The sequence below is a fragment of the Falco punctatus genome, assembly GCF_963210335.1.
Source record: "Falco punctatus genome assembly, chromosome: 2".
NCBI classification, from domain to species: Eukaryota; Metazoa; Chordata; class Aves; order Falconiformes; family Falconidae; genus Falco; species Falco punctatus.
This window is the reverse complement of record NC_137581.1, coordinates 42420145-42435122: the sequence shown is the minus strand read 5'-3', so window position 1 is coordinate 42435122 and position 14978 is coordinate 42420145. Positions and strand designations below refer to the sequence as shown.

Below are 14978 nucleotides of genomic sequence, written 5' to 3'. Positions count from 1 at the left end.
ATTTATGAAAAAAAAAAACTTTTTCAAAGTAATTCAGTTTCTTTAGCTTTATAATTAGCTTAATTATAATTAGTATTTCTTGTTTTAATCAGGTGATAACAGCCTCTGATTTTTTATTTCAATATATTTTCTCTTTCTCATTTATACAGAACTTGTGTATTACTTTTATTTTCCATTCTAAAACAAAGCAGGTAATATATTTTAGAATATTACCCAATTTTAAAATAAATTCTTGGGTTAGTGCAATTTTTATGGGACATTAATTTTTTCATACCATTGCAGTCTCCCGACTTTCAGAATGTATTTCATTTTGCTCTTGCTTGGTACTATGTACACAGCAAACCTGATTGCTGTTCTTTCTCAGTTCTCACATTCCTCCTAGTTATTGTGTTTTTCTGTAATGAGCCACTTTTTTTCTGAGCCTTCGGGCAGCTCAAATGACACTCCAGTATTTAGACATAGAATTTTCTTTAAGGTATTTTCATATGAAAATATACCACTGAGTTGCAAAATATTTTTTGTCCATGTAATCTGCATATTTGAAGTTAATTATGCAGTTTAGCTCACCCTCTGGTTAAGACTGGGATATTTGCTCCAAACTCAGACATGAAAGTGTATTTGTTGATGAAGTCTGAAATTAGCAGAGCTCCATTACAAATGACAGAGATATATTTGGTACAGTAAGAGGAATCTGGAATGCTATTCAATTCTCAGTACTCGCGCACATTTGGTCATCTGAGAGGCATGTATTGCCATTTTGTATCTCTTTTTAAAGCACACAACTTCTCTAGGATACGTCATATCTCCAGTCCTATGTGACAATCTCCTATGACATCTTAGATGCACTAAATATCCACGTTTATGTAACTGAAATGAGGTTCAGACCACTACAGACTACAGACAATATGTCATAATTTTAGGCAACTTGAATTGTCAGTCTCAGTTTGAATTGATCCCTCTCTCAATAGTAATAAATACCATCAACAAGTGTATGTTTCTGTGGTGTTAATCAACGTGGGCATATTTACAAAATATCAGCTACACAAAATAATAAACATTGTTTCTTTTTTCTTCCTTCTGCAGAATGATTATTAAAAAGAAAACTGCCCATGGTTGCCCCAAGCAATTCAAAATTTCTCTGCAACCAAAAGCAAGAAGATGACAAAGCTGTTACGACATACATCCTTGAGATCCTTTGGTTAATTATTTCTTTTTCCTTAGCTAAAGGAAAAAATAAAGACAAAGTGTTCTGAACTGTTCTGGGCTGGAACTGTTGTAACCAAAAAGGAGAGTGAAGAATGGTATCAAACTTCTGAAGTTTAATTTTAGCTCTTATGAAATTCCATCTAACACATCTTTCCCCAGACAATAGCAGTTTTGCAGGAACAAGTTCAGACATTACTTTCTTGTTAGTGGAACAACATTCTTATGAGAATTGCTGTGCATATGTAATGTAATGTGAAGTGTAATCTCAGTTGGCATTGTTAAATGGAAAACCTAAAATTGTTTAAAGATGATCGTGAGCTGTATCTGCAAAAAGAGATGATCTGCCTAGGACAGAAGAAGCTTATTTGAAGAGCTTCTATGTAAACAACACTCAGAAAAGGTGGATGCCAGCTGTTTTGTAGGTTGTGTATTTGGTGGCTCAGGATTGTGATAGCCTTTAGATCAATCAATTATAAGCAGACTTGAATGGAAAGTGGTTTTCCATATTGAGATTTTTTTTTGTAATTTGGAAAAAAAGTATTATTGAAAATATTGGGATGTATTTTCGTGTAACAGGAATACACTCAATATTTAGACCCATGTTCAAGTCATGTCTCTGAGTGAGGCAAACTATGGATCTAAAGGTGGGTTTCCCGTATCATAAATAGCATAGCTGTATGTTGTTGGTTATTCCAATTTCTCTCCATGATTAGTCTAAAACAGAAATATTGTCATAGATTTAGTAATACTTTTCCTGGAAAAGTTTAGCTGCAGCTGATATACTTATGAAAAGCATGAATTACTTAAAATTTAAAACCCAAACCAAACCAACCAACCAACCAAAAGGAAATCCTACCATCTTTTCCTTCCCTCTAGAACATCTTTGCAAAAAAGTACTTTGCTTCAGTAATAAATGTTAGACTTGACAAAAATTAACTACATTGTGGAGAAATCTACTGAAGAGTCATACTTGAACTGGTCTTGGTCAATGTGGCTTCATCTCATTCAAAGTTTAAATGAACTTTGTTTCCTTTAAAGGCTAAGTCATAGTTATGAATTAAAAGCTACATATTACAAATGTTTACTATGTACATGATCATACTGCTTTTGAATACAAATCAAATAAAGCTCATATCAGTTCTGAAGTCAGTTTAAACTAACCTGGGTCTAAAAGAGGATACTCAGATAGTTGTCTGCAATTTAAACAATAGTTCCTTTCTGTTTTCAGCTGCTTATTTACAGTATGTGAGACTTAATGTTATTTCTAGCACTTCATCTGCTTGACCAAACTACATAAGGAAGCTTAAGGTTATTTAAGGTGGTTTGTTCTTATGTGACTTCTAAAAATAATTTAAAATGTGTCATACAAGGACCAGAAAGCCTAGGAATTGTAATCATCTGAAAGGGGAAAGTATTTGAAACAAGATTTGTATACTGAGAGGGAAGGATACAACACAGAGAAAGTATTTCCAGAGGCAGAAAGAGAAGGCACCTGAATGTCAACAAGATGGATTAAAATTACTTCATTGTGTTGTAGCCATACAAACAGCTATGGACTTTGACGTGATTTGGTCAGGTAGCTGAGCATGTGTGAGTAGGTATCAGTGCTTCCTTAAGTCACAAGAACGAGGCATCTTAGCTTACTGAGTTGGAAATACTGGAGTAAAAAGGCTGACATAGGCCCACAGTATGGCCTTCAATGTATTGCTATGTAGTTGTTAGAGATACAAATTCTGTCAAATAAAGCACAACCAGACAGGTGTTACAGGGGAAAAGACAGGAAAAAAAATATGGTAGATATTGAAGAACCAAAGTTTTATGAAGAACTAGCAACTTGCAGTAACCAATCAGTGAGCAACAATTCAGAGCAGCCCACCAACAAGCAAAGGCCAACCTATCCGGAAGATGCTATTCACCTCATAAAACTCGTCAGCCCCAGCCCAAAGGGCTGCATTACGACTCTACCTTTGGGGACACTTGACTGTGGAGGACCTCTGAGGGTTTCCAGGACCAAGTTCTCACTTCTGGAGCTGCTGCTGCTCTCATGTTCAGCTGCCTGCACCTCCTGGCCCCTGATATCCAGAACTTCTGTCAGCAAGGAAATAGGAAGTAGAGATAACCACTTTTCTGTAACTTTGAAGCATTCTTTGTATTGTTAATTGTTTTGGCACAGTGGCAATAAATATCCAAACTCCTTCACACAGATCCAGTTATTGCATAGCAGTTAATGTGTATTTAGTTTGTTCTCACCTAAACTACAACACAAAGGCAGAGAATATGTTATAAATTATTGCTGAAAGATTATTGTGTGATTGATATATGGCCATCACAATTTTGTATATATAGCCTCCATATATTACTTTTGTTCTTAAATAACACATTACACATAACAAAAAGGTAGTAAATATTAAGTCTCCATTTAGTTATATTTATTCTCACTCCTCAGGAAAGTTTCCTTGGGTAATTCTTTTATTTTGATACTGTAAAAATTGATGTAACATAATATCAAGATCATTGGTTATGACTATACTATCTAATACCTGAAATTCAACATTTGTACAAGCTTAAACTATTTTGCATACAAGTTATTTAAATTTACACTTTTAATCTGATTTATAAGATTTTGCCCTGAAGAATATGAAATTAGGCCAGTGCTACTTATTAAATGTGCAATCAAGTATGAATATTCCAATTGCATTTGTGAATAGATGAAAAGATTATTCACAATAAGATGGCAATTATAATCAAACACAGGTTTTTACCACATAAGGGAAAGGTCTTGGTAGTGTTACATTTCAATTCTAATAGAAATAATGCTATATCAACTATATTATACTTCATGGACACTTGATTCTTCACCTTTAGAAGACAACAGAAAATTCAAACATACCTGGAGAGTACTGAGGGTATATTAACTTTGATTTATTTCAATATTCAAGAGGAAAAAATACTTAGTTAAACATGGGATTTCACTCATCTAAATGTATTTAGCCAAAAAATTAGTTTTGTTTTAAAACAGGAAAAAAGAACTAGTAAAGGTTCCTGTCCCTGCTTAAACAGACCCTGCATTTCCAGGTTTGAAGTACATACCTAATCTTTAAACCTAAAGTGTATAGACACATAAAGCATCTAGATGAATTCCCTTTCAAGGATATACACAAAAATTCCAAAGGTTTGGTAATATGCCAGAGCTTCTTTAAAGACAAACAGTTAGTAAAATGCAAGATTAAAACAACATTTTTTGGAGAGACACTATGTGACAGTCTTTCTTGGGAAGACATTGGTGGCCCAGGTGACCTCCTCAGGACCCTTCAGCCCTCTCACACAACCCCTAGTGCTGAGAGCACTGGGGATATAGCTACTGTGAAAATGTACCTGGAATGATCCTGTGCAAACTAGTTTCCATATAACTGAGGTATTTAAAAACCACTTTCTGTATCTTCATCTGCGTGTCCAGAAAAAAACCCTAGAATTCTAATTTATATCTCTCTCTTTCTGTTCATCTAGCTACAAGACAGATCCATAGGGGTAGGTATATACGTCTTTAATCCAGTTTAGGTAAATCCATCAGGTAAATTGTTCTTTATCAAATAACAACCTATTGATTTTCATGGACATTCAACATATTCCATAAAAAGAAAGTTTCTCTGCAGTTCAGTGAACATCTAGGGCCAAATGACCTTCACAGTTCTCATTAGTAAGGAAAAATATCAACAATTCTACAGCGCAGAACAACACTTTTTAAAAGGTACCTGACAGAAGCTGCAGTTGTGCCCTTTTAAAGCACAAAAGAAAAGAGAAGCAGAGTTTTTACTTTTTTCCTCCTTTCTTTTGTGTTTCATTGATTTGATATTCTAATTTGTCAACTTCTTTTTTAAGTGTAGCTATTTCTGCATATGTTTCTATGTGCATTTTCCCAAAAAACTCCAAATGTGTTATGCCTCCAGACCTTTAAGAAGGTTACAGTACATACAGGCTGCAGCTTAAAATAACTTTAGATAGAGAATAATTTCATCAGTAGGATCTTATATTCCAAAATGTGTTAAAATTTCTGTTGTCTTCATGGTTTGAATGAAAAAATCCCTGTAGTGCTTATTTCACTATAGGGTTTTTTATTACCTTTTTGTAAATAGCTTTGGCCTTCTTTTATAAAATGTGCAGGGGGGTTATCTTTTCCAGATGATTTACCATGGTTAATTTTTTAAAGAATAAATTCAATACTTTTTTTAACTCATATCTTTGTAGGATATTGTTATGTGTTTTTGAAGACTTTGGAAAAGTGGTGATAAACAGTGTCAAAAATGCAGACATATCTTTAGTAGATTGAATCTATATAGAATTTCATTGAAAAAAAAACCAAACAGAAAAATGTCTATTTCAATCTTGATGAATTATGAGTACAAAAAATAAATAAAAGAAAATATTGCATGCCCATACCAACCTGATTGTTTCTCCCAAGAGAAAACTAGCACTTTACTGTTTCCATTATAACATCTCACAAATGTTTGATTTGGAGCACTTAGTTAAAAGTTTGTAGTTCAATTAACTCAATTTCTGTTCTAAAAATACATTTCATTTGACCTAACTGTCTCTAAATCCTCTCTAAAAATAATACTTGTAAGTTATTAACTTTAATTTCCTCTATAGCAAACATTTTCCACACAAAATATGCTCAGTTTTCAAAGAACTACAGCTACTGTGTAACAGTATTGTGAAACACGCATCCCACATGCACCATAGATTTAATGAAAAAGTAGTTCCTTTCTATATTCTTCACTTTTCTTCTCTCTACTAACACAGAAGAGGAAGAAAGGTACATTTTTAAAGAACTATTTTAAAAACCTATTACCAAAAAAGCGCAAAAATCAATGGTTCCTTCCATAAAAGTCATGCAGGCAAACAGAAAAGCAGAATACTTTGTGAGTGACTGTACATCAGATGGCAGAAATCAATAGTTTCTGTAAAGAAGGTATCCTTAGGGATAGAAAGCGTCAAGATATGAATAGAACAGTAGCTTCTGTGCCTGGCATCTGCAGAACTGATAATACAGTTTCTAATCCCTGCCCAAGAGTGGGTAAAAAAAATACACTGTTTCCAAAGTTTTAATGATCCAGGGTGAATACATTACACTATGTTTCCTGCTGAGCGGCTTGAGCCCTTCTTTACCTGAGGGATATGTTAAAAGACCAATAAAATAATTCAGAAAACCATGCAGTTTAACCAGCAGGATTGGAAAGATGTTTACCCTTCCTTCTGAATCCTCTAATGACTGCTGAAATCCCAAATACTTACCTCAGATAGCAGCTTGATTTTTCAGTAGCAAAGATTATGTTGGTATGAACGAAGAAAAAGATTTTATGTAGTTTTTGTAAATCAGTTTTGTGCATTAAGCCCACCCTGAAGTATAAAACCCCAAACATAGAGCTTCCTAGTATCTAGGAGTGTTGTCACTCCCTGACAGTGTTGTGGCTCCACATCTTTATTATCAATTTATCTTTTTCCATGTTCCAGGTTTCATGTAAAGGAAAACTACATCTGCAGGGTAATAGTGTGCCCCACATGATAACATCATACTCTGCTGGACAGGAACCATTCTGCTCTGCCAAACCTTGAGGGAACGGTGGTGTGTCCCCTGCATTCACTTAATTTATCAGTATGTATGTATGTATGTATGTATTTATCAGTATGTAGCTATGTAGCTATGGTGGATATTGCATAGGGATAATCCCTAATATCAAAAAATATTTTAAGATATTCTTTCAACAAATTAACTTAAAAATAGCTTCCCTTGGAGATTTATTGATTGCCACTTTTAAACCGTAAAAGTACTGAAGACAGAGATGACAGTCTTTGAGGGGAATAACTTATCAGTCCTCTAGATTTACTTACCCCAGCTTGGGGAGACAGAAAAAATCTGTCATCAAATTTTAAGCAAGCTGTAGTTATGCCAAGTCTATAGGTATCTGTTCAACCTGACTTTTTTGTCATGCCAAAATGAGAAGCATTGAAGAAGTTTCTAACATCTCTGAGAGGCTCCCTGCTAATCTGGGAATGACAAAGAGCTGCAGGTGTCAAACAGCACAGCTAAGAGCTCCAGAGCATTTTGAGTTTCGACTCTTTTTTTTTTTTTTTTTCTTCCATCACTGCAAGTCATTTTGTACTATCTTTTCACTATGGTATTTCAGAAAAAAAACCCCAACCAAACACATTTGGCACGTTGCATGTAAACATATGCTTGAAACTGTAGTCTAACCATATAATATGAAAACTCAGAAAGATCTCAGGGTTGCACCAAAAAGGCTGAATGAATCAGTCTTTTTCATGTATTTGAATCTTACCTTTTATATATAGTTTGTATAAACTTGGTGCTACAACTTTCATATGGTTTAGCATACACAATAACTCCCAGTCCTTATCTGGAGTACTTGTCATGTCAAAAAATGTACGCAGAAGAACTAGATAAGCAAATATTGATGTACACCTTCCAATCATTCTGAGAGCTGTTTTGGGTGTTTCTTATGTGCCGTGCTACTTTTGCACATGTTATCTGTAATAGGCAGGCTGGTCTAAAATTCAAAGAAATGGCATTATAATTTTCACATTTGTCAGTCTGAGGTATTGGTTTTCAACTGGAGAGAAAATAAGACTATCTTCAAACACTGTTTTCTGCCATGTATTTCTGAGGTACCTATTTCTCTATTCTCAAAATACATTTGGTAATGTTGCTAGCACTGTAATTGATTAAGTGACTGCAAGGCATGCTGAATGTTTGTCATCTTTTTAGGGAAAACCTTCAGAAGTATCTCTGCTCTACACATCCTGCTGTGCTGAATGATAATTTGACTTTGCTAGATGAAGATGGTAATGATGAAACTTTTTGAAATTCCTTATGGCTGTTTATTTTAGCAAACGGAAGGGAAAAATACCCCTATGGTTATTTAAATTTTTAATATGGTGTTTTAAGAAGGAATAATGACATAATTAAAACGCTAAATAATGTCTAAACTTGCAATGTAAAAGTTTGCTAAAATTCACATAACGTTTAAAAAACAAAATGGAATTTCATGATGTAAGATAACATTTTTTTTGCTGAGTTTTCTTAACACAATGCTGAAATTAGAATAACAGGTTTGCTTTCTGTGATGCTGAGTATTAATCTCAGAAATTTAAATATTTTCAGACATAAATTATGAAACCTTCCGATTAGTCTTAGGACACTTCGAACCCAGCCTTTGTACAATGAAACCAAAATAATGGAAAAGTGCAAGAATATATAGCACAGCAAAAATAATAGTCTTCTAAAGTAACTGAAATTATATATTATTTCATACTGTTTAAAAGAAATAGCATTTCTATATTTCTTAGTACTTGAATATTTCAGAAAAAAAAAAAAAAAAAGAGGTAATCTGGTTGTGTCTATACAGTCAGATAATGTGAATCGACAGTCTGCTCTTGGGCCCTCATTTCCTGATCATCTTATTTATTCCAAGGCTCTCCTTTGGAGTAAAGCAACACATTACCATTAAGACACAATATAATTGTGTTTCTATGGAAAGTTCACTCCACAGGCACTCCTCATGCAAACAGTATGGATAATGTAGCCCCAGATTATTCCTCTTACCCTATAGATTAGAAAGCTGTACACCCTAGGTGCCACTACATTCTCTCAAATGTCACTTCAGGACATGCATATTTTTGGAACAAGAATATTACCCATGTGAGTTGTGATGTAATCATATTTTTTCAGGTACTCTTAACTGAAAAAGTACTAAAGATATAATGATTGTTGCTGCGGGTAGTGAAAGTCCCTGGGAAATTTCTTTGCAGCTAAATGTGGCCAGTCCACCCTGATGGACCTTAACTGATGAATGCAGGCACAAGAGATTCTGCAGTATCTGGCTATAGGACCAAGGGTTTATCTACCATGCCTTTAGTTATGAGGACATGGACTGTCTACTGAACTGTTCAACTATACTTGAGAAAGGTTCATGCATTTGTAATCAATTATTCAAAGTGCTCCTGAACAGCAGCTTTTAGTGAATGATTACTTTAGATACAGCTCCTTCTTTAATGATACCATTGAACAATCTTTAAAGCCACCAGAATTTAAAGTTGTATGGAGAATAGGTTCATTATAATGAATACCTAAACAGTACATTAAATGTTACTGTAGAATGATTCAATTGCTTTCACAGACTTTTCTTGGCTTTCTTAGAAATATATGAATGCTAGGTGATATTACTAGCTCTTTTAGTCTAGTAACTCTCCATCAATTTATGTTAGTGCCTGAGAAAGGATAAGCCTTTTTACACTGTGTCAGCATAGGCAATTTTACTTCAAAACAGCAGTAGTCTTGAATAACTAGAAACCGAGAAAAAAGAGACAAAAGGAAAGATAGAACTTGGATGATGTAAATTAAAGGATTATGTAGGTTAAGTTGAATTCATCATCTCAGTATGACTTTAGGTAGTTTTGAAAAAATATTAGGAAAATCTCAAATCAGGACTTGTAAATTAAAATCATGTGAAATTACTAGACAACATGCAGGTATGCTTCAAAATAACCAAACAGTCAAAGGATCATGTGCTACTTTTGGTTTTATTTAATATAACCATTCAGAAGACTACAAGCTCCAAATATTTCTTGGTTTGCATTTCAGTGTGTAACAAATTATCACAGTATTATTTCTTGTTGTGACAGCATGGTTTAGTAGAGCTCTGTTCTTCATGAGTTGTTTAAGACTGTAGTTTCAAAAAGGGGTGAAAAAGATATTAAATTGTAAAAAATAAGGATAGGAAGAACACAAATATACAGACCTATCATAAATTAGCAGAATATTTTATAATGGTTCTCTCTATAAAATCAGCTTCCAAATATTTTGTCTTATTCAAACAAGTTAAAAATTAATTAAATCTATCAGGTTTTTTTATGTAATTATTTAGGTAACTTCTGAGATCTGCTTCGTACTACCATTTTTGTTAATGGTCGGTTAAAGAAATCAAAATAAAAATGTCCCTAATAAAATAGTCAATTTGTTAGTAATCTAAACAAGAAATACAGACTTTTTAAATTTAAATCCTACTCCCTTTTCAATAGAGAAGAGTTTTGAGAAAATTATTGTGTGCTACCTTTTTTTTTGTATTTTGTTTGAATAATAAGCTCTGTGTAAAAGACACATAAAAGCTTTGTGAACTCAATTCAAGCATTTTTGCAAGTAGAGCATAATGACTTATAAGTTCCAAAAGTACTTTCAGTAGCAAAAAATACACCAGATTATTTTTATGTTTTCAGCATGAGAAGAGCTTTGGAGGACATTTTAATGGGTGAGACTTACGCTTCCCATGGTGTGGGGTCAGAAGGCAACTCTCTTGTGTCCCCCATAAATCTCCTGTGTGCACACTGAAATATCTATGTCAGTGGTGCATCTCAGCTGATAGAAATACAAAATGAAATCTGTGTAAGATACAGCATACTTGAATTTGTATGAAAGAAAATTCTGAAATACTCTGTAATGAATTTAGCCATTCTGTCTTGCTTGATTTGCCTAGCTGTGTAGCTGAGATTGCCACATAGAATCATAAAATCATTTAGGTTGGAAAAGACCTTTAAGAACATCAAGTCCAACCATAAACCCAGCACTGCAAAGCCAGTACTAAACCATGTCCCTAAGTTTCACATCTACATGTCTTTTAAATACCTCCAGGGATGGTAACCCAACCGCTTCCACGGGCAGACAGTTCTAATGCATGATAAATATTTCAGTGAAAATTTCTTTCCTAACATCCAATCTAAACCTCCCCCGGGCACAATCTGAGGCCATTTCTTCTTGTCCTGTAGCTTGTTACTTGGGAGAAGAGACCAGCACCCACCTTGTCCTGTAGCTTGTTACTTGGGAGAAGAGACCAGCACCCACCTAACTACAACCTCCTGTCAGGAAGTTGTAGAGTGATAATCTCTCCCGTGAGCCTCCTCCTCTCCAGTTTAAACAACCCTAGTTCGCTTAGTTCTTCCTCATAATACTTGTGGTCCAGACCCTTCACCAGCTTCATTGCCCTTCTCTGGACATGCTCCAGCACTTCAATGTCTTTCTTGAAGTGAGGGACCCAAATCTGAACACAGTATTTGAGGTGCGGCCTCATGAGTGCTGAGTCCAGGGAGACAATCACTTCCCCAGTCCTGCTGGCCACACTGTTTCTGATACATGCCAGGATGCTGTTGGCCTTCTTAGCCATTTGGGCACACTGCTGGCTCATGTTTAGTGGACCATTAACCAACATCCCCAGGTCCTTTCCCACCGGGCAGCTTTCCAGCCACTCTTCCACAAGCCTGTAGCGTTGTGTGGGGCTGTTGTGACCCAAATGCAGGACCTGGCACTTGATCCTCATACAACTGGCCTCAGCCCATCGATCCAGCCTTTCCAGTTGCCTCAGCAAAACCTTCCTACCCTCAAGCAGATCAAGAATAACCCCAACTTGGTGTCATCTGCAATATGTACTGACGGTACACTCAGTCCCCTTGTCCAGATCATTGATAAAGGTACTGAACAGAACTGGCCCCAGTAGTGAGTCCTGGGGAACACCACATGTGACCAGCTGCCAACTGCATTTGTCTCCATTTACCACAATTCTTTGGGCCCAGCCAGCCAGCTAGTTTTTTACCCAGTGAAAAGGACACCCATCCAAGCCATGAGCACCCAGTTTCTACAGGAGAAAGCTGTGGTAGACTGCAACAAAGGCTTTACTAATGTCTAGGTAGATAACATCCACAGCCTTTTCCTCATCCACACAAATCCACGCTGGCTGGGCCTGATCCCCCAGTTTTCCTGTACATGCTGTGTGATTACACTCAAGATGATCTGCTCCACAGCCTTTCCTGGTACTGAGGTCAGACTGACAGGTCTGTAGTTCCCTGGTTCCTCCTTCTGGCCCTTCTTGTAGATGAGCATCATATTTGCGAACCTCCAGTCAACAGGGGCCTCCCCAGTTACCTAGGACTGTTGCTAAATGATTGAAAATGGCTTGCTGAGCACTTCTGCCAGCTTCCTTAACACCTCTGGGTGGATCCCATCTGGCTCCATAGAATTATGTTTGTCTAAGTGGTGTAGCAGTTTGCTGACCATTTTATCCTGGATTATGGTGGCTTCATCCTGCTCCCCATCCCTGCCTTCCCACTCAGGGAGCTAGGCATGCAGAAAGCAATTGGTTTTACTATTAAAGACTGAGGCAAAAAGGCATTATGTACCTCAGCCTTTTCCTCATCCTTTGTGGCAATGTTCCCTGCCACATCCAATAAAAGATGCAGATTATCCTTGGCTGTCCTTTTGTTGCTAATGTATTAATAGAAACATTTTTTATTGTCTTTTATGGCATTAAGCAGATTAAGTTCTAGTTGGGCTTTGGCCCTTCTAATTTTCTCATTGCATAACCTCACAATATCCTTGCAGTCCTCCTGAGTTGCCTGCCCCTTCTTCCAGCTGTGATAAGCTCTCCTTTTTTCCAGAGTTCCTGCTAAATCTCTCTGTTCAGCCAGGCAGTCTTCTTCCCCACTGGCTCATCTTTCAGCACATGGGAAGCTAGACCATCTGACACGTAGTTAGCTCAAAGTGTTTACACAAGGTAACTCTTCAGCAAAGAAAATCCCTAAGCAGTAAAATTATCTTCAAAAGAACAGTCCAAGTGATTAGGAAGTAAACAGATTTAGAAGGAAAATTATATTTAATGATACAGCAAGTCCACTTTCCTTTAGAAAATTTATATTTTAAATAAGCTTGAGAATGGATATTTATCATATACTAATTAAAGGTTGCAATCTTTCAGCTGTCCAGGTAAACCACCTGATTTCAGTAATGTATCTCTTTCCAGCCTTCACATTTGGGCCTTTTCCCCACACAAATTAAGTTGTGCAGAAGAAAGTAGTTTTTAAGTCTCAATCTGCAATAATGTCAAAATGCAGCTGTTCCTAGGCATGGAAGCTCAGAAGTGTGCACAAGTTCACCAGATCAGAAGATATGTCAAGATTAAAGCTTTATTTCTCTTTTACTTTAAATTATATACATCTGTAAAATGTAATCTGAAAAGTATATTTATAGAACTTCTGGCTTTGTCTGAAGTGAGTGAGAGCTTTGGGGTTCAGGCTCTCAAGTACAGGAGCTGACAAAAATATCCATTATATTTTGTACATTTTGTGCTAAGACTGTGTGCTTTCCTTGCTGATTTTTTTCATACTTAATGCCACTGGTGATAAGCCTACTAACCCATGACACAGTCAAATAAGGTTGTAATCTGAAACATATCTTATACAAAACAGAAATAAAAATATCTTTGGCTTCTTGCTTTAAGCAAGTTATTATTAAAACCCCCTTTTTTAGGGCTGAATAGTCACTGAATTGACAAAGCAATCCTTGTTTCTTGTGATGTAAGAAAAGCAGAATCTTCAACCATTCCTGCTTGAAAAAGGGATTGTATAAAATTAATTCTTAGCAGTTTTATGTAGTATATAAGTACGTCACTGTTACAGAGAGTGCAGCAGTATGCCAGACAATTAAGGTTTTTTCTTCTTAAGAAATCAACTTAAAAAAAACAGCAAAATATTTACTGTGACTGTGTTGTACTATATTACAAAAATAAATTCCAAACAAATATTTGGAAATATAATATTTACAACAAAGGAATTTTGTTCCACTTAGTTAAAAGTAAAAGGATGAGGATATTGTTATTTTGTAGCACAAAAGTATGTATTCCAGTGATAATAAAACTTAATTTTTTTGACAACGTTTTATTTAGGCTTTTACAGATTACACATTTGTTGTCTCTGCCCAGGGTTGAGTTCTACTCTATTTAATTGTTGTTTTCACAGAAGCCATTTCAAATCATTTGTCATCTTTGGTAGTCTTTATACTTTTTTCTTAACTTCTGGATCCTATTTAAGATGGAAAATCAGAACTGCATACACTATAGCATGCAGCATCATAAACATACAGTTCACAGAGTAGCATGACAGTATTTATTCCACCATGGTTATTATTCTTATCCAAATATTCTATTATTTCCTTTGGGTTTATTTTTTGTCAACCTTGAGCATAGAGATTGCATATTAATGAATTTTTTTTATTTACCTCGAAAAAGGCATTTTTCAGTGACAAAGGTCTACTCAGAACACTGGGTATTTAGGAACACAGGATTGTATTTTTCAGTGTGAATTACTTTGGAATTATCTTTACAAAATTTTGTCTCTCAAAATATTCTTGTTTTCAAAATTTTGTTCTCAAAATATTTTTTGGATGAATCCATAGTATAAGATCCTTCAGTAACTCTACTATTTGCCAAAATATGTGAATGTTGTAATTTATGACCCTTTTCCAGGTTATAAATGGCAAAGTCCATATATTTTGCTGAATGTGTTTATATTTAACAAGGATGCACACAGACATCCTCATGTCTCCAGTCCTATTACTAGCCATTTGAGAACAATTTTATGTTTCACCCTGTCATACCTTATTTTCTTCAAGACCTGCAGTAAGGGCTCTATCTAACATGCTCACTAACACCTTCAGAGAGATCTGGAATATAGAACTGCCTTCTCTACTGTTAGTCATAGACACGAACAGTGACTCAGATTTTTTCAAGGTAAGATACAGAATAGATTGATACATTGCATGATATGGAAGTAAATTCGTAAAGATTAATACTGTTCTGGTAGCAAGTTTCCTTCCACATCAGTCATAGCAGAACACTTTCTAGACTACCATAGCCCAAGCAATGCTGATCCATAAA

The 14978-nt window shown here is 35.5% G+C and overlaps 1 long non-coding RNA gene across 1 annotated transcript; it reads right to left on the bottom strand.

The window, feature by feature from the left end:
• Nucleotides 1-959: 959 nt before the first annotated feature.
• Nucleotides 960-11941, bottom strand: LOC308059471. The gene is made up of 2 exons (XR_013926262.1): nt 11120-11941; nt 960-11075 (listed from the first exon to the last, which is right to left on the bottom strand). It is a non-coding gene; the product is annotated as an uncharacterized lncRNA (long non-coding RNA).
• Nucleotides 11942-14978: the final 3037 nt, after the last annotated feature.